The sequence below is a fragment of the Gadus chalcogrammus genome, unplaced genomic scaffold, assembly GCF_026213295.1.
Source record: "Gadus chalcogrammus isolate NIFS_2021 unplaced genomic scaffold, NIFS_Gcha_1.0 GACHA128, whole genome shotgun sequence".
Lineage (NCBI taxonomy): Eukaryota > Metazoa > Chordata > Actinopteri > Gadiformes > Gadidae > Gadus > Gadus chalcogrammus.
In genome coordinates, this window is record NW_026613563.1 from 839 (window position 1) to 19,311 (window position 18,473).

The window sequence follows — 18,473 nt, forward strand, 5'->3', positions numbered from 1 at the left end:
AAGTGCAAAATAAAACCTGGAGACCTGGAGAAACATGGCTATGCCTGACCGCAACTCCTGTGCGGTTAGCCTGTGTCTAGATGGGACCAATAAATTGGAGGAAGAAAGGTACTGCCAGAGACATCCATAGAGGCTCAGGAGAAACACACCCACACCCATGACTGCCGCAACACCAATACAATGTATACACTGCCCCACCTGCAACAGAGCATGTGGATCCCGGGATTGGGCTATTTAGCCATCAGAGGAAACCACCGGGTAAAGACAAAGATGGACGTCATCATCGGACTCGATGGACAACAGAAGTGTGTGTGTGTGTGTGTGTGTGTGTGTGTGTGTGTGTGTGTGTGGGTGTGTGTGTGTGTGTCGTGTGTGTTGTGTGTGTGTGTGTGTGTGTGTGGTGTGTGCTGTGTTGTGTGTGTCTCATTCATGCTGTATTGTTCACCGAGTCCTCCTCCAGCTAGGCATGGGTTTAATCCTCCCTCTCATATTAAACCATATAAGTCCCCGGCCATCTGCCCCCCCGCGCCCTCCAGAAACCACGCTCCTCGGACTCACACCCAGACCACGGCCCCCCTCTGCCCCCAGCGCCCTCCAGAACCACGCTCCTCTGATACTCACCCAGACCACGGCCCTCTGCCCCCAGGCGCCCTCCAAGAACCACGCTCCCTCGACTCACCCAGACCACGGCCCTCTGCCCCAGCGCCTCCAGAAACCACGCTCCTTCCTGACTCACCAGACCAACGGACCCTCTGCACCCCAGCGCCCTCCATGAACCACGCTCCTCTGACCTCACCCAGACCACGGCCCTCTGCCCCAGCGCCCTCCAGAACCACGCTCCTCTGACTCCACCCGGCCCCACGGCCCTCTGCCCCCAGCGCCCTCCAGAACCACGCTCCTCTGACTCACCCAGACCACGGCCCTCTGCCCCCAGCGCCCTCCAGAACCACGCTCCTCGACTCACCCGGACCACCGCACCCGGTCTCACGAAAATACGTGACACTGTCACGTTATTTAATCTATTGAAACGTGATCAGGGACACGCATTTTCAAAATGTTTGTGTCAAAAAGCACAAATTTCAAACCCATGTATTTCAATTGGAAGTATTGTCGTGTCACTAAGCACGACCTCCAAACTAAGGTTCTGTCCGGGAGCGTTCTCCCTAATGTCCCTTAAGAACATTTATTGTTAAAAATTGTCTGTGATAACTAACAATATGACAGCTTTTGGCCACCCGTTTCTACTTAAACTTGTCTGTGAGCAATATGACAGCTTTAGGCCACCCGTTTTTACTTTCACCTTTGATCTGAGAAATTGTTACAATTCACGGATATATTAAATGCAGGTGCGCTGCTCTCTAGGCAAACCGCCAAGGAAAAAAGGGTAGCTGCTTCATCTGTTCTTTTTAGAATTGTACGTCTTGATGTTTTGATCTAGCCATAGATCTATTGTCTTGTTTTTGGCTATGTGAATGGAAGTCCGCGTCGATGCCTCGCAAGTCCAGTGTCGCGAGCGGACGTGACATCTAGAAATCATACCGTATTTAATGGGTTATCATTAATATTGATGTGTAGGGGTTGTGATTATAACTCGTGAATAATATTGTTTATACCACAGTCTGGGGGAATACTCGTATTCTGATTGGCTGCAGGGTGTGTATTATCTCCTGATATAGGCCTACAGACACCTGCTAAGTAGGCCTAGTTCTAGTCAGTGTTTAGATTCTCTGCCCGAGTCCGAGCCGACGCGGGCCAGGTCGGGTCGATATTTCCCACCACTATCCTCGGGCCGGGCCTTTGATCGAGCGTTTTCATTTTTATTTTATCATTGGTTTATTAGCCTAATCTGAGGAGAAATCTATGCCATAAACAGAAATATTATAGCCTAGGTCTTTATTACACGGGTCTTCTCAATGCCGTGGAACGCTCCGTTCACTTGCATGGGTCCGGTGACCCCTCTGCTGATCAACACTACGAATGCTGGTAACGAATAAATTGTAAAAAAGACACAGCATGTGAAGTTATTTTTTCGTTTTGGCAGGAGCCTTGTAATAAGCGGGCTAATCGTATAGAACTCGCCGGTCAATATCGAAAATAAGACCTTCAGGGCGAAGCAAGACACCTTCGCTGCGCGTCGGTGTACTGTTCGCCCTGTGGGGCTATTTCCGATAATGACCGGCGATTCTATGCATTTTATATCCATACTTATACCACGGTTCTGCGGGAATACTCGATTTCGATTGATGCAGGGTGTGCCATTAACTCCTGTCCCTATACGGACACCTGGACAAGTAGTTTCCGTCAAATTGTCTGTTTACCGGTTCTCCAGTTAATGCGCTAGCTGGCGTATCGTCTCTAGAAATAGTAGTAACCATGTAGCAACGGAAACAAAACAAAGCTCAGCGGACTATCATACCTCCCGCTACCTCCCGTTCTTAAACGTCGTAGCTATGGTCCGTCCCTAATTACTGGAGGATCGTCGTTTTTTTTTTCGGAACAACGTTTCCATTGCATGATGACATTGCATGAGAACCCCACGGGCGTGTAATGGTGGTTCCGGGTATTAGTCGGACCCTCAGGCCTAACCAGGGAAACAAATGTATGTTTTGTGGAAAACTTTACATTCAGATTGTAAAACGCATGAAAATATAATGAATGGTCTTAATTTGGTCACCTTTGGTAAGTGACCGTGGTATAAGCGGGATAATGCCCTTCGAGGTGTCCATTATCAGGAATTAATGGACTTCGCGGAGGCTTCGCGTCGGACGGTTCACGCCTCCACGTCGTCCATTAATTCCTGATAATGGACACCTCGTCGGGCATTATCCCTCACATATATATTTAGCAGAGTAGACTAAATGTGAACAAAAGTTACATGACTTTCTTAATTAATCTGCCTCTGTACAGTACAGCCTGGCCTCTCCTAGCCGGTACAAAATGATGTTGGGGTACTGGTGTAGCTGTTGATGGCTGACCAGCGATGGTTTAGTGGCCAAGCTCTTCCCGCAGACATCACAGGTAAAGGTCTCCCTGGCGTCTGCATGGATCTTCAGATGACTCGCCAGGTTGGACTTTTCACCGAATGTCTTGTCGCACACGGTGCACTGATGTGTAGGCATGTTCCATCTGGTACTGTAAAACATGAATAAATGAGTAAAACTAAAAGCAGATCATTTAGATTGACAATATGTAGCCCTTTATTATACAGAAATCTGCTGTTGGTGTATTAGCCTAGGACAACAAGCTGCCAGATTGTCAAGAGATTAACACGGTCGCCAAATTGCTTCATGTTACAATTACTCTCGCATCAGCTGTTGTCTCAACAGTCACATTTACCCATATTAACACATATCCACATCAAATTGACCAAGAAAACGTTGATTGTCGCCGAAAAGCAACAAGTTTGCAGGTATGCGACGTAGCCCTTACTATTGTAAACAGTGTCGTTAGCCGCGCCTAGCTATCGTCACAAAACACACATTAATCAGCTTATTATTTCAACAACCCTTGGGTGAATATAGTAATGCCATACACCGTGGAAAGCTTAGATTGCCACGATTAAAACAGACTTCCCACGGGTAATATGGTTGCTCACCGACAAAACGGCGATAGGTTGACTAAAGTCTACCCAGCAGCTAAAAACGTAACCTCTACGTCTTCCCTTTATACACAACGACCACGTTATGACACGGTCGAAATCTTTTCTCTTTCTACAAAATCGAAACAGCTTAATACAAACCGTAAAAAAAAATGTCTAATTATTAACTAGCAAACGATGCAGGGGATAAAATTTACCTGAGTGAATCCTCCGTTGACTGCTTCACCGGGGAATACCACGTGCTGTAAGCTATTTTCTTTTTCAACTCGAGCTCATTGGCTGCAATAGAGTTCCGGGTGTTATAGATATATATTTATTTGTCATTGGACAGAAGTACAACGAAATTCAGTGCACTCACGTACTGGTCTAATTTAAAAAGGTATAATAAATAATAAATAAAGAAAGAAAATACATTCAACATTTCGTTCACTCACTGCTTCACCTGTAGTCTCATATAAGCCTCCACTGCTCCAAACTCTATTTGTGAAACATGCAGACGGCCTAGTGAGACTGCCAGCAGGCAGCAGCAAAGAGATGTAGCGACCTCGGTTTATTTCTTCAGCTTTCACATACACACAAACACGCACACAGGGTGCTTGGTCTTTTTTTTGTTTTGTCGTTGTCTGTTAAACCGCCAAGTGGAGCGACGTGTCTGGGAAGCTAGCCTCTTGGTCTGAGCATGTGTGTGTGTCGCGGAAGGCGACTAAAGGGGGGAACAGTATATTAACTAAAAAGACTGCTTTTCCCCCCCCAGATCCCGAACAATAGACTCTGGCTAGAGCCGATATTCCCTGCCCCTAGGGGCACTGTGGGTTGGGGTGTACGTTGTGTTTTCAGTGTTTCCGTACACAGAAGAAGAGACCAGGAAATAAAAGGGGCGAAAACATGGAGTTCAGGGCGTCCTCAGCCCGAGGACACAAGGATTTATGCCTGGACGCCGACAACCCGGACCGCTCATCACTACCCGCTACCTCCGGATGACTACGCGACCAGACTTTGCAAGCCAGGAAGGACCTTTCGACCCTACAACGCCTGCGAGTCCCGTCAGAAAGGGACGTACTCTAGCGTAAGCGTGAGTGAGTCGGATTCCGTAACGTCTGATCACCCTGACGCATCGTTTTGTCTGTTCTGTCTAGAGGATCTGGTGCAGGTCTTCTGGTCCGCTCCGGCCTCCGTGACCAGCGAGGGACGGCGTCGGCGGACGGATCTCCACTCTACATCCTAGAGCACTGTTTATTTGGTTTGCTCTGTTTTTTCCAACTCGCCGGTTGAGGGACTGGTCTGGCGCGAGTTGGAACGAACGATTTTATACTCTTTTACTGTTTTGTCTGTTATAGGGATATTTTATCAACAAGTCTGTCTTCCTTGTATGGGATCCCTATAAACCAGGGGGGGCTACGGCAGGCCCTGGTGGATACCAGGCTGAATCGTTCAGCGAGCCCTTCCTTCTGTGTTCTTGAGGTTGGTCCCCTCACGTGTGTTCAACGTGTGTGTGTAGCGTTCAGCGTTCAGTGTGCAGTGTGTAGTGTGCAGTGTAGCGTTCAGCGTTCAGCGTGTGCAGTGTGCAGAGTTCAACGTTTGCTGTGTCTATAGGCTTGCAGTGAGGGCAGGGTGTGCAACGTGTGCGGTGTCGAGGTTGGCTCATGAAGGTATGGTTACGGTTATCCAGAGTACCAGCCTACCCCTGGCTTTCTCTCTCCTAAGATAGGTAGATTTGACTTGCTTGTGCTCTATGTTTTATGAAATTGTATTAATAAAGCATTTCTGTTAATAATTGATCCATCGATGCTGTTGTGGTATTGGGGGAATCCTTAGTTAGGGGTTTGCGCGACACCTCTTTTGGCGTTGTCGGCAGGATCCCCCAATTCATCACAACAACATGTCTGTAGACGGTCATGCTGAGTCCGAAGAGCATCCAGGGGGTAGCCAAGAACAGGCGTCTGTTAGACCACTAATGAACACAGTGATGATGCCATGGTTTATGAGCTCTTCTTGGGTCCCTAAGTTCACAGGCGAGGACGACGGGCCTCGATTTAGCAAATGGCAACCTAAAGTAAGGTCCTACCTCAGAGCACAGGGATTAGACGCTAGTCAGACAGTAGACTTTGTGCTAGATGCGCTAGAAGGGAAAGCTCACCGACAAGTCATGTTGCTTCCCCCCGAACGGAGACAGTCAGAGGAAACTATTCTGGCGGAGTTGACCAAATTATATGGAGACACTGGGACATCATCCAGCATCCGTGCAGACTTTTTTGCCTGTAGACAAGAACAGGGGGAGGGAGTGGAAACTTTCACGTTGCGTCTTTGTGAGTGTTTCTCCAGATGGCAGAGGAGCTCCCCCGACACCACAGGCCCTCGAGACGAGGTCCTGAAGGACCACTTCGTTAAGGGCCTAAGGGAGGGCCCACTGAAGATCGAGCTGGAGCGACATGGCAGACGTAACCCTACGGTGACCTTTGGAGCTCTCTGCGTCGAGGCCGAGGCAGTGGAGAAGGAGACAACCAGGAGGGAAACGCTGGCTTGTAGGGCCTATGTGGCCCCACCACCACAGCCTCACACCAGGGACCCATCCCTCCATCGGAGTGGGACCGGCTGAAGGAAGCTCTCCACGCGGAGCTGAAACAGGAGATACAAAGCCAGGTGTCCCTCCTGGGCAAGACCATTGTAGAGGACATACGCAGTCAGTTACAGCAGGAACCAGCCTGGCCCCTCGAAGTAACTACCAGCCTACCCGGGGAGGACAACCGACGGGACGAGAGACCCAATCATTCCAGTGGGATGACCAAGGGCGCCCCCTATGTGCTGAGTGTGGAGTCGCTGGCCACGTTCAACGTTACTGCCCACGACGACGTTCCAATCGGTCGGGTTTTCCTGCTCCTCGGCCACTGTAGGGCAGGTGACCGAAGAGGGTAGCCCCAGCGAGACCCTAGACAAGCCCTTCTTGGTGGGCCAATGCCCCGAAGTAGAGCTGATGATTGATCATGGGGTTAAAATTCCCTGCGTTTTGGACACGGGTTCCCAAGTCACTCTGTTTAGCTACTCCTTATTTCAGCGCTGCGTGGCTCCAGAACTGCTACAAGACCCGGAAAGGATCCCCTGGCTAACCCTCAAAGCCGCCAACGGACTGCGGATCCCTACGTAGGATATGCAGTGTTAGACTTTGTCGTTGGAGGGATCGAGGTCAAGAACAAAGGGATAGTGATTGTAGAGGACAGCTGTATGGGCACAGAGTATGGCCTTCTAGGGATGAACGTGATCAAAGACTGTTGGGAGAAGCTTTTCCTAAATGGCCATCCTGGAGAAATGGCGTTCAAGTCCACCGTACCCAAAGCCTCGGTCAAGGCGTGGGACAAGGCATTTGCCATATGCAAGAGGATCCAGGCCCAGACGAGCCCCTTCAAGTAAGGGCAAGGCTGACTCAGCAGAGCCCCATCTCCATCCCCCCACGCACGGAGATGATTGTCTGGACTGATGTTTCCCCAGTAGCAGGCTCCCCTGATCATCTCGTGGTGGAAAACCTCCCAGACGATACCGGAGCAGAGGAGCGCGGTTGGCGAGTGGCCCGGACCTTGAGCTGGGCACGAGGGGTAAAGTCCCAGTACGTATCTGTAACCCCAGCTGTTCCCTGTGTTTCTCCCCCACCGACAGGCATTGGCAACCGTTACTTCAGTTGACCCCGGGGACGTCCAGGGGCGGAACCATTTGGTACTACGAGACTCGACCCCAGGAGTGGTGGAGGTGGACGTGCGGCCCGTGTGCCAGGGCCCAGCAAGAGAGACACCACTGCAGGGAGAGGAGAGCACTGAACTTCTTCCAGGGCAGTCGGAACAGTTCTCAGCCTTGCTACGAAAGTGGCCAGGGGTGTTTTCTGCCCACGAGGAGGACTTTGGTTTTACCACGGCCGTGCACCATCGTATCCCTACCGGAACGGCACCCCCCATCCGGGAAAGGTATAGACCTGTTCCACCCACATTGTACCCTGAACTACGCGGACTGCTGAAGAGTATGCTGGACAGTGGTGTGATTCAAGAGAGTTCGAGTCCCTGGGCCGCCGCAGTAGTCCTTGTTAAGAAGAAAGATGGCTCATTGCGCTTCTGCGTAGACTATCGGAGACTTAATGCAGTGACTCATAAAGATTCGTTTCCCCTCCCTAGGATTGAGGAGTCCCTGACGGGCCTCCACCAGGCGGAATGGTACTCGACGCTGGACTTAGCCAGTGGGTACTGGCAGGTCGGGGTGGCCCCTGACCAGGAGAAAACTGCGTTTGTCACCCCACTGGGCCTGTATGAGTTCTCCCGGATGCCTTTTGGTTTGTGCAATGCCCCCGCCACATTCCAGCGACTGATGCAACGTTGCCTAGGGGACAAGGTACACGACCACCTTCTGATATACCTGGACGACATCATCATTTACTCCCCTGACTTTGAGACCCACCTGCGACACCTGGAACAGGTTTTCGAACGCCTCCAAAGCCATGGCCTTAAGCTGCAGCCCAAGAAGTGCCAGTTCTTCCAGCGACAGGTCCTCTACCTGGGACATGTTGTAAGTGGCCGAGGAGTGGCCACCGATCCAGAGAAGACGAGAGCGGTCCAAGATTGGCCTGTCCCCACCACTGTCAAACAGGTACGCTCCTTCCTGGGCTTGTAGGGTATTATAGGAGATTTATCGCTTCCTTCTCAAAGTTAGCTGCCCCCTCAATCGCCTTCTCCAAGGGACAGCCAGCCGTTCCTCGGCACCAGTAACGTGGACCGCAGAGTGTCAAACTGCTTTTGAATTCTTGAAACAACAGTTGCTCAGTGCACCATTCTGGCCTTTGCTAATTTCAATCTACCCTTTAAGCTATACACTGATGCCAGTCTGGACGGCTTGGGTGCAGTACTAGCCCAGGTGCAGGATGGCAAGGAACGAGTGATAGCTTACGCGAGCCGCAGCCTGGTTCCGGCCGAACGCAACGACCAGAACTATAGCTCCTTTAAATTGGAGCTACTCGGTATGAAATGGGCTATAACCGAAAAGTTTAAGGACTACCTTTGGGGTGCAACGTTTACCGTATTCACTGACAACAACCCGTTAGTACACCTCGACACCGCCCGTCTTGGAGCGACCGAACAGAGATGGGCCGCCCAACTGGCCAATTTCTCTTACGACATCAAGTATCGGCCAGGTGCCTCTAACCAAAATGCAGACTTGTTGTCCAGGCTCCCAGGGGCCCTGAGTGCAGGTGTCCAGGTGACAGAGGACAGAGCGGAGGCCACCCCTGCTGAACCCCTGACCCACCTGGGAGACCCAGAAGAGACCCTGGTTGGAGTGGCAACGCCAGGACCCCGACCTCCAACAGATCTGCCTCTGGGTAGAAGTGGGCACTCTACCACCGGACCTGGACAAGCGTTCCCTCTCTCTCCAGATGCGCCAACTACTGCGTGAGTGGGACCGACTGAAGATGGACAGGGGTCTCCTGATGAGGCAGGTGCTAGAACCTGATACTGGGGTGACAGGCCTCCAAATAATCCTCCCGCCTAAGTGCTGTTTTGGACTTTGGCTGGAGTACCACCGGGCCGCGGGGCATAGTGGAGTGGAGAAGGTCCTGTCCATTCTAAGACGACGGTTCTTTTGGCCAGGAATGAGTAGGGACGTCCGAGTGTGGACGCAAGAATGCCCTACGTGCCTTGTAAGTAAGGCGGCCCTGAGATTCGTGCACCCCTGCAGTCAATAAAATGTAGCTACCCCTTTGAACTAGTAGGGCTAGATTACCTATCCTTGGGGAGACCGGCTGATGCCTTCCCATACATCTTAGTTATTACAGACTTATTTTCCCGCTACGCTCTGGCCGTACCCACACGGGATCAGACAGCCACAACCACGGTAAAAGCTTTATGGACAGCCCTAATCCAGCCGTTTGGGTGTCCAGAACGAATTCTGACCGACCAAGGGGGCGCCTTCGAGTCAGCATTGATGCGTCAACTCTGCGAGTTGTATGGCTGTACAAAAAGTCGTACCACCCCGTATCACCCCAAGGGAACGGGGCATGTGAGCGGTTCAACCAAACAATTCTGGGATTGCTGAGCTCGCTGGATCCCACAGACCACCCGCGATGGCATCACAAACTTCCAGCCCTGATACAAGTTTATAATAACTCTGTCCATGCAAGCACAGGGATGACACCCCACTTGTTCTGTTGGACGCCATGCCAGACTACCGATCGACATGATCCATGGAGTGACCCCGCCCCAGCGGCGAGGTGACCTCGAAGAATGGGTCCACCAGCACCATAATACCTTGATGGACGCTTACGCCCGAGTGCAGCGAAACGTCTCCCGCCGGCAGGCGTGGGACCAGAAACGGTACAATAGAAGGGCATTGGCTGTTCCTCTGCTACCTGGCGAGCGAGTGCTGATCAAGAACTTCCGCAGAAGGGCGCAAGGGAAACTGACATCAAGGTGGCTTCCCACACCTTATGTTGTGCTAGATCGACCCCGGCCAGAACAGCCCGTCTACCTCATTCGTCCGGAAGGGGAAGAAGGGCCCACTCGCACTTTGCATCGGAACAACCTCCGCCCATGCCCAGCAGGAGTGCTGGGCAGCCCGCAGGTACAAGAGGAAGGCCCACCTGGGGCCAATGTGGATGTCCCGCCCCAGTTCAATCTTCCCAGTTTCCTAGTGCCCCCGTGCCCCTCCCGTCCAGCCGTCACTGGTGTCTCGCCTAGGGCAGTACACCCCACGCTACCCCCCGGTCGTTTTTCCCCTATACAATCCACCTCCATTCCCATAGGTCCTCCAAGGCCTTCCTTAAGCATCCCCACACATGATGCCTCCTCACTCCCTACTGCCCGACCCTTTGAGTTGGGGACCCAAGGTAGGACCACTGGGGGGGGACCAGGGTTAGTAAGTGATAGGAATGTTGTTAACAATGATTCGTTGTTGATTAATGATACGAATGTTGTTAACAATGATTCGTTGTTGATTAATGATAGGAATGTTGTTAATTATGATCCGCTGTTGGTTGATGATGAGGATGTTGTGTAAATGATGAGGTATCCGTGTCCACTGATTCGGAAGCGGACCAGCACACAATCGTCGCTCCCAGCGAAGCAACTTTGGGGTACGACCTACACGCTATACTTGATTCACCAGGTCGGGCGACCATGGTTAAAGAGGGGGGGAGTGTCGCGGAAGGCGACTAAAGGGGGGAACAGTATATTAACTAAAAAGACTGCTTTTCCCCCCCCAGATCCCGAACAATAGACTCTGGCTAGAGCCGATATTCCCTGCCCCTAGGGGCACTGGGTTGGGGTGTACGTTGTGTTTCAGTGTTTCCTGTACACAGAAGAAGAGACCAGGAAATAAAAGGGGCGAAAACATGGAGTTCAGGGCGCTCCTCAGCCCGAGGACACAAGGATTTATGCCTGGACGCCGACAACCCGGACCGCTCATCACTACCCGCTACCTCCGGATGACTACGCGACCAGACTTTGCAAGCCAGGAAGGACCTTTCGACCCTACAACGCCTGCGAGTCCCGTCAGAAAGGACGTACTCTAGCGTAAGCGTGAGTGAGTCGGATTCCGTAACGTCTGATCACCCTGACGCATCGTTTTGTCTAGAGGATCTGGTGCAGGTCTTCTGGTCCGCTCCGGCCTCCGTGACCAGCGAGGGACGGCGTCGGCGGACGGATCTCCACTCTACATCCTAGAGCACTGTTTATTTGGTTTGCTCTGTTTTTTCCAACTCGCCGGTTGAGGGACTGGTCTGGCGCGAGTTGGAACGAACGATTTTATACTCTTTTACTGTTTTGTCTGTTATAGGGATATTTTATCAACAAGTCTGTCTTCCTTGTATGGGATCCCTATAAACCAGGGGGTGGCTACGGCAGGCCCTGGTGGATACCAGGCTGAATCGTTCAGCGAGCCCTTCCTTCTGTGTTCTTGAGGTTGGTCCCCCTCACGTGTGTTCAACGTGTGCTGTGTGTAGCGTTCAGCGTTCAGTGTGCAGTGTGTAGTGTGCAGTGTGTAGCGTTCAGCGTTCAGCGTGTGCAGTGTGCAGAGTTCAACGTTTGCTGTGTCTATAGGCTTGCAGTGAGGGCAGGGTGTGCAACGTGTGCGGTGTCGAGGTTGGCTCATGAAGGTATGGTTACGGTTATCCAGAGTACCAGCCTACCCCCTGGCTTTCTTCTCCCATATTAAGTGATAGGTAGATTTGACTTGCTTGTGCTCTATGTTTTATGAAATGTATTAATAAAGCATTTCTGTTAATAATTGATCCATCGACTGCTGTTGTGGTATTTGGGGGAATCCTTAGTTAGGGGTTTGCGCGACATGTGCATCGCTTCTCGGCCTTTTGGCTAAGACAGTGATCCCCTCCGTTATCTGTTTATATATTGCCAATTTAGTGGCAATTATATAGCATGTTAGGAAGGATAGTGCACCATCCTTTTGGTAAGAATTGGGGTACAATTACCAAGTTGAGCTGATACCCTTTACCAGTAAAGACCATTGTCCAGTTCGTTTAGAGCGATAAGGTAAGTGGATTTTATTGTGCCTATATGACTTTGTTTACTCACTGTTTTATTGCTTTTAACCTATTAAATTTTTAAGAGTGTGTGTCTCCATCATGTCGTTAACCCTTCCGGCATGAGGGAAGACCACAGTGTACGTTTTAAAATTTAAGTCGATTATGGAATTTTAGTTTCAGATGTCCCGGCTTGATTTTTCAAGGAAGCACATCCAAGAATCCTGAGTTTACCGCAAACGATTTGAATTGTATTCTTGCTCTGCCCTTTAACAAAGGATTCGATGTTAGCTTCGCAGACGGCAACAGCCCTCAAAAGAGTTTTGGACACGCTACGACACGGTAAAAGACCGTTCTCAGCATTTGAAGTGGAGAGGACTAAAATGACGATTCCATTAAAACCGTAATCGTCAGGATTTTCAAATGAAACTGTAAATGCTGATGAGTATTTGTAGATGGCTGGCAGATACTGCACTGTGAGTGCCCAGGCCACAATGTGAGAGATGAGGATGGCGTCTGAACTGTTCATGGAGGTCCCCATACACACAATGGCGGGACCCACATGGCTTCCAGGGCCCTGGAAACATCTCCCAGCCATGTGGCTCTTGGGAGAGAAAGTGGCTACATTCCGTACCGGGACAGCCCAAGCGCTGCCGCAAGTTGTGGCGAGCAAAGGGCACCTGGCGGAAGCGGTACCCAAGTGTGTTGCCGGCAAATGTTAGAGAAATTGGAACACTCATTTTGGAAGAATGTACCAATGGGCAGGAAGTGCAACCTCTGTGGAGACTCAAACCATCTCTTCAGCAGATTGGCCCGAAATCTTTTGCTAACAAAGTAAAACAAAATGCAAGGAAAGTGGCAGACGGGGGTGCACAACAATTGAGACACCAGGCTGCAAAAAAATTACTCTGATTGGGGGAGAGGGGGAGGGGCCTGAGGTTGCCCCACCTACTGGTGAAGTGAAAGAGGGTGGTGGGGCCCAGGCAGCCGGTGGAGCAGAGATGGACTCCACTTCAGACTCTGACGAAACCGGGAGTCCTCGAAACAGCGGCCGGTCGGAGAGTCTGGGTGGAGTCCAGTGAAGCCTCCCTCCCAGGAGCCAGCCTGGGAAGAGAGCAGTGTCGAGATGTCCTTGGAATTACGGAGCCTCGGAGAAAAGGGGAAGAGCTGGCTCCTCAGACAGTTCATCGTCGGGGAGCACAGTCTTCCCGAACCCCCCCCCAACACTCTCTCCTTTTTACACATGGCGCTGCAGTCAACCCCAAAGGACTCTGTTCTAAACCATGCTCGGTCTGGGAGGGGAATGAAGGGGACGAAATAACCCCAGACCGTTTTTAGTATTTTAATGCTAACTGTCTTTTAAATACCATACTCATGATCCTCACCTTTTCTACACTCAATGTGAGAAGTGTGAAATCAAGAGTTAGAGCTAGACGATTTTATCCTTTCTAAATAATTTAAGTCAGATGTGTTTTTACTACAAGAATGTGCATTGCCCTTTTTAAAAACTACAGGATATGGAGGAGAAATGGCCACACAAATCTCTATGGAGCGGTTCAAATGAGAACAGAAATGACGGCGTGGCCATTTTAATCAAGAACCCCTCAATTCTGGTGAAGGGCAGCACTGTGGTGAGAGACGGAAGGGCACTTTTAGCACACTTGACTTTTATGGGAAGGGATTTTAATCTCTTAAACATCTATGGTTTTAACAACAAAAATGACAGACATGACCTGTTTAGAAAACTTGCAGCCCCACATGCTAGGCCGAACGCCATTAGTTTTAGGGGGAGATTTTAATTGTATTTTAAATAGAAGTGATAGGAGAGGGGCAGGGGATGATTTTAAAGTGGACAAGACGTCGGTTTTATTGCAGGGATTATGCAGGGATTTTAAACTAAAGACTGTTTAAAAGTCGTGCATCCAAGAGAGGAGGGCTTCACCTGGTTCAGTAGTGACGGTTCCAGAGCCTCTCGCATTGACTATATTTTACCAGAGACTGCCCGCCAACCGATGCTAGATTAACCCCTGTTTTCTTCTCAGATCACGCTATGCTATCCTGCACCCTTTCACTCTCTTCAGGTGTGACTAAAGGTAGTGGTCTGTGGAAACTGAATTGCTCCCTGCTAGAAGATAAGGATTTGGCCAGCCAGTACAGGGAGCATTCAGTCAATGGCAGACCCTCCAAGACTTGTACGAAACACGTGCACTTTGGTGGGAATGGTGAAGGGAAAGACACAGACTTTTTTTAAAAAGGCAGGTGAAAAACAAAAAAACAAGGAAAATAGATGCATGGTGGGGCTGCAGAAAAGACTACAACGGTATTTTAAATTAACACAACAAGGTTTTGATTTTAAACCAAGAAATTAGATTATTTAAAAAAACAAATGTTGATTTTATCGGAAATCAAAAAGCAAAGGAATTAAGTCAGAAGCAAAGAACGACACATGGAAGAAGGAGAAAAATGCACTAGATACTTTTTAAGAAATCATTAACATTGGGGAGGGTATTTTTAAACTCAAAAAAACAAATGGGGAACAAACCAATAGTAACAAAGAATAATGGAGGAAATAGAAGGTTTTTATAGAGATCTGTACAGCGAAAAACAAACAGAAAATGAAGCAAAAAACAACATCATAAGCAACATAGATTTAAAGATAGGTGAAAGTGCATTTTTAACCCGTGATTTTAACCTTTTGGAACTTCACAATCTTTGTCGAGTTTTAAGGGGGGAAAGTCGCCGGGGAAGATGGGCTTCCACTTGAATTTTATTATTCATTCATTATGGATCCTTATTTCCAGAAATATTATGTGCAAGGCCTAGATTATCAAAATCCGCTAGTCTGCTGAATGTTTTGTTTATTTTCATACTTTGAGTTGATGTAGCTGATGAGATTCATATTATCAAGTGGAAAAGTGTTTAATTGTTACATTTTTGGGCTGAATTAAGAAAAATAATAAGAATGTATTCAGTGCACTCACTTTGTCTGGATGACAGAGCCATTCACAGAACTCATTATTTTGACCACACAGGGAGTGCAGCCAGCAAAGTGGGGGTGTATTCACACCTCTGGTTGCGGGAGAGAAGACACAAGGACTTCTAATTTCTTTGGTGTGTTTTTTCTTTCCACTACCCCACCCCTTGTGAAAGCCAAGCACACAGAGACTCAATTTCTTTTACAACTTTATTTTTCACCCGAATGGGTTTAATTGAAAAGGCAATGCATATAAAACACAAGTAAACAAGATCTGTTTAATTAAAAGCTCGCCCACCACAACAAGGTACAGATCTACAGGCGAGAACACGAGAGCATGAGACGAGAGACAAACATGTACTACCATTTGCAAACATTTTCATTAAACATGGAGCTGACATGACATGCACACATCAAAAGGAAAGGCACATATAAATAACATTAATAATAATGCAAAAATCTCAACAATTGAAGAACACACACTTGTACTTAAGATACAACTCAACAATTGGCTTGTACAGGCTAAAGTGCAATAATGAACATGATTATCCAAGACTCAGGTGACCAATCAACAAATAAAGGCTCAAGCTGTTCCTCCCTTTTGTGTTTTTTGTGTTTTTCTTTAGCAAACTTTTGTTAAAACTGAAGCAGACAAATACATACAAACATCACAAACACATGAAGCTGACACAGACAAACAACATGCATGACAAAAACACAGATTATCTGAACATGAACAACCACTAAAGGGTATGTAAACTGATTGTGTTAGATTGGAACTGATTAAGGTTAAAAAGATTGACCCGCTTCTCTCGGCCTTTTGGCTAAGACAGTGATCCCCTCCGTTGTCTGTCTATATATTGCCTATTTAGTGGCATTATATAGCAGGTTAGGAGGATATTGCATCCATCTTTATGGTAAGTTGGGGTCAAATACCAGTTGCTGATACACTTTACCAAGAAGACCATTGTCCAGTTTGTTTAAAACGGTAAAGTGCATTTTATTGTTGCCTGTATTACCTTGTTTACATCACTGTTTTAATTGCTTTAACATCTTGAATTTTTAAGAGTGTGGTGTCTCCATCATGTCGGTTAACCCCACCTTCCGGCATGAGGAGGCACCACAGTGTACGTTTTAAATTTAAGTCAATCAATGGAATTTTAATTCAGATGTCCCGGCTTGATTTTTCAAGGGAAGCACATCCAAGGAATCCTGAAGTTACCGGAAACGACTTGAATTGTATTCTTACTCTGCCTTTAAACAAAGGATTCGATGTTAGCTTCGCAGCCGCAACAACCCTCAAAGAATTTTGACACGCTACGACACGGTAAAAAGACCATTCTCAGCATTTGAAGTGGAGAGACTAAATGACGATTCCATTAAACCGTAAATCGTCAGGATGTTCAATGAAACTGTAAATGCTGATGATATTTGTATATGGCTGCAACAGTGGCATCACAGAGGTAAGTTATTCACACACACACACACACACACACACACACACACACACACACACACACACACACACACACACACACACACACACACCACACACACAGTCCTCCTTTCCAACTCTGCATCCACGACACTCTTAAAGTGTTCAAAGTTGTCATACACCACATTGTAAAAGCCAGGGGTAGTGGACTTCCTAGTGGATGGACAGTAGGAAAACATTTTCTGCATGCTTCCAGCCACTTTGTCCTTGAAAGGGTTGTACCTCTTCCACTGTCCACCACAGTTTGGCATGTGGCAAGCCCCACATGGCCTTGAGGACTTGTTAGGCATGAATGCTCTTCACTGCTTGGTGCAGGAGGGACAAGGCTCTGGCTGCAGGATGGCCCACGAAACAGGACGGAGGGGGCCTGTGGCTGTGCGGGAGGACCAGCAGTATGGGTGCTGCCGACACAGGGGGTGGGCCGTAGGTCAACGCAGCGGGTGGCCTCGGCTGGAGGTGGGTGGGCGCAGAGAGGCCTCGGCAGAATGGGGGTGAGCGCAGCAGGCTTCAGCCGGGTGGAGGACGACAACCCAGTGGGCTGAACGGGCCGGTTCGCTGGAGTCACAGGGGCTCATCAACAAATAATCTGGAAACATAAAATACACATGTTATCAGTATTGATATGACGTGTGTGCTATTTGCTTTCCACAGCCAACAGGTGAAAGAAAGTGCTTATGACAACTTCACCTCCGCTTCTCACCACGTCTCTTTCCAGCCTCGTGATGGATGAGCCGGTACTGGACCTGAGGCCGGTCTGGCGGAGGGAGGGATGTTGGCAGCGCAGGAGCCTCCGGGAACGGTGCGTCCGACAGCACTTTCAGGTGAGGAGTCACCTTGTGGCCGAAGGAGCAGTCGCTCCTTCTGCCAATTCAGCAGCTCGTTCTGCTCTCCCTGCTGGCATTACTGGAACAGCAGCCACACCAGCCAGCCGACATCATTCTCCACAAGCCACCTGAAGGTCTGACCGGCGTACTACCCGAACGTGAGGACCAGCTGACCTTTCCACAGCTCAGCCCCCGACCTCTTGGCAGCCGCCTCTGCTGTCTTGAGATCCAGCCATTTAGGTCAACAACAGTGCTGCTGCGGGCCTCTGCCACAGACCTTGCTGCCTCTGTACAGTACAGCCTGGCCTCTCCTTGCCGGTACAAAATGATGTTGGGGTACTGGTGTAGCTGTTGATGGCTGACCAGCGATGGTTTAGTGGCCAAGCTCTTCCCGCAGACATCACAGGTAAAGGTCTCCCTGGCGATGGCATGGATCTTCAGATGACTCACCAGGTTGGACTTTTCACTGAATGTCTTGTCGCACACGGTGCACTGATGTGTAGGCTCCTCCATGTTCCATCTGGTACAGTAAAACATGAATAAATGAGTACAACAAGCAGATCATTTAGATTGACAATATGTAGCCCTTTATTATACAGAAATGTGCTGTTGGTGTATTAGCCTAGGTGGACAACACGCTCGCCAGATTGTTATCTATGTTGTTAGAAATCAGCTACTGTTTCCAGGTATGCAGCGCATCCCATGCAACAAGAGATTAACACGGTCGCCAAATTGCTTTATGTTACACTTACTCTCGCATCAGCGGTTGTCTAAACAGTCACATTTACCCATATTAACACATATCCACATCAAATTGTCCAAGAAAACGTTGATTGTCGCCGAAAAGCAACAAGTTTGCAGGTATGCGACAGCCCTTACTATTGTAAACAGTGTCGTTAGCCGCGCCTAGCTATCGTTACAAAACACACATTAATCAGCTTATTATTTCAACGAACCCTGGGTACATATAGTCATGCCATACACCGTTGGAAAGCGTAGATTACCACGATTAAAAGGAGACCACCCACGAGTAATATGGTTGCTCGCAGACAAAACGGCGATAGGTTGACTGAAGTCTA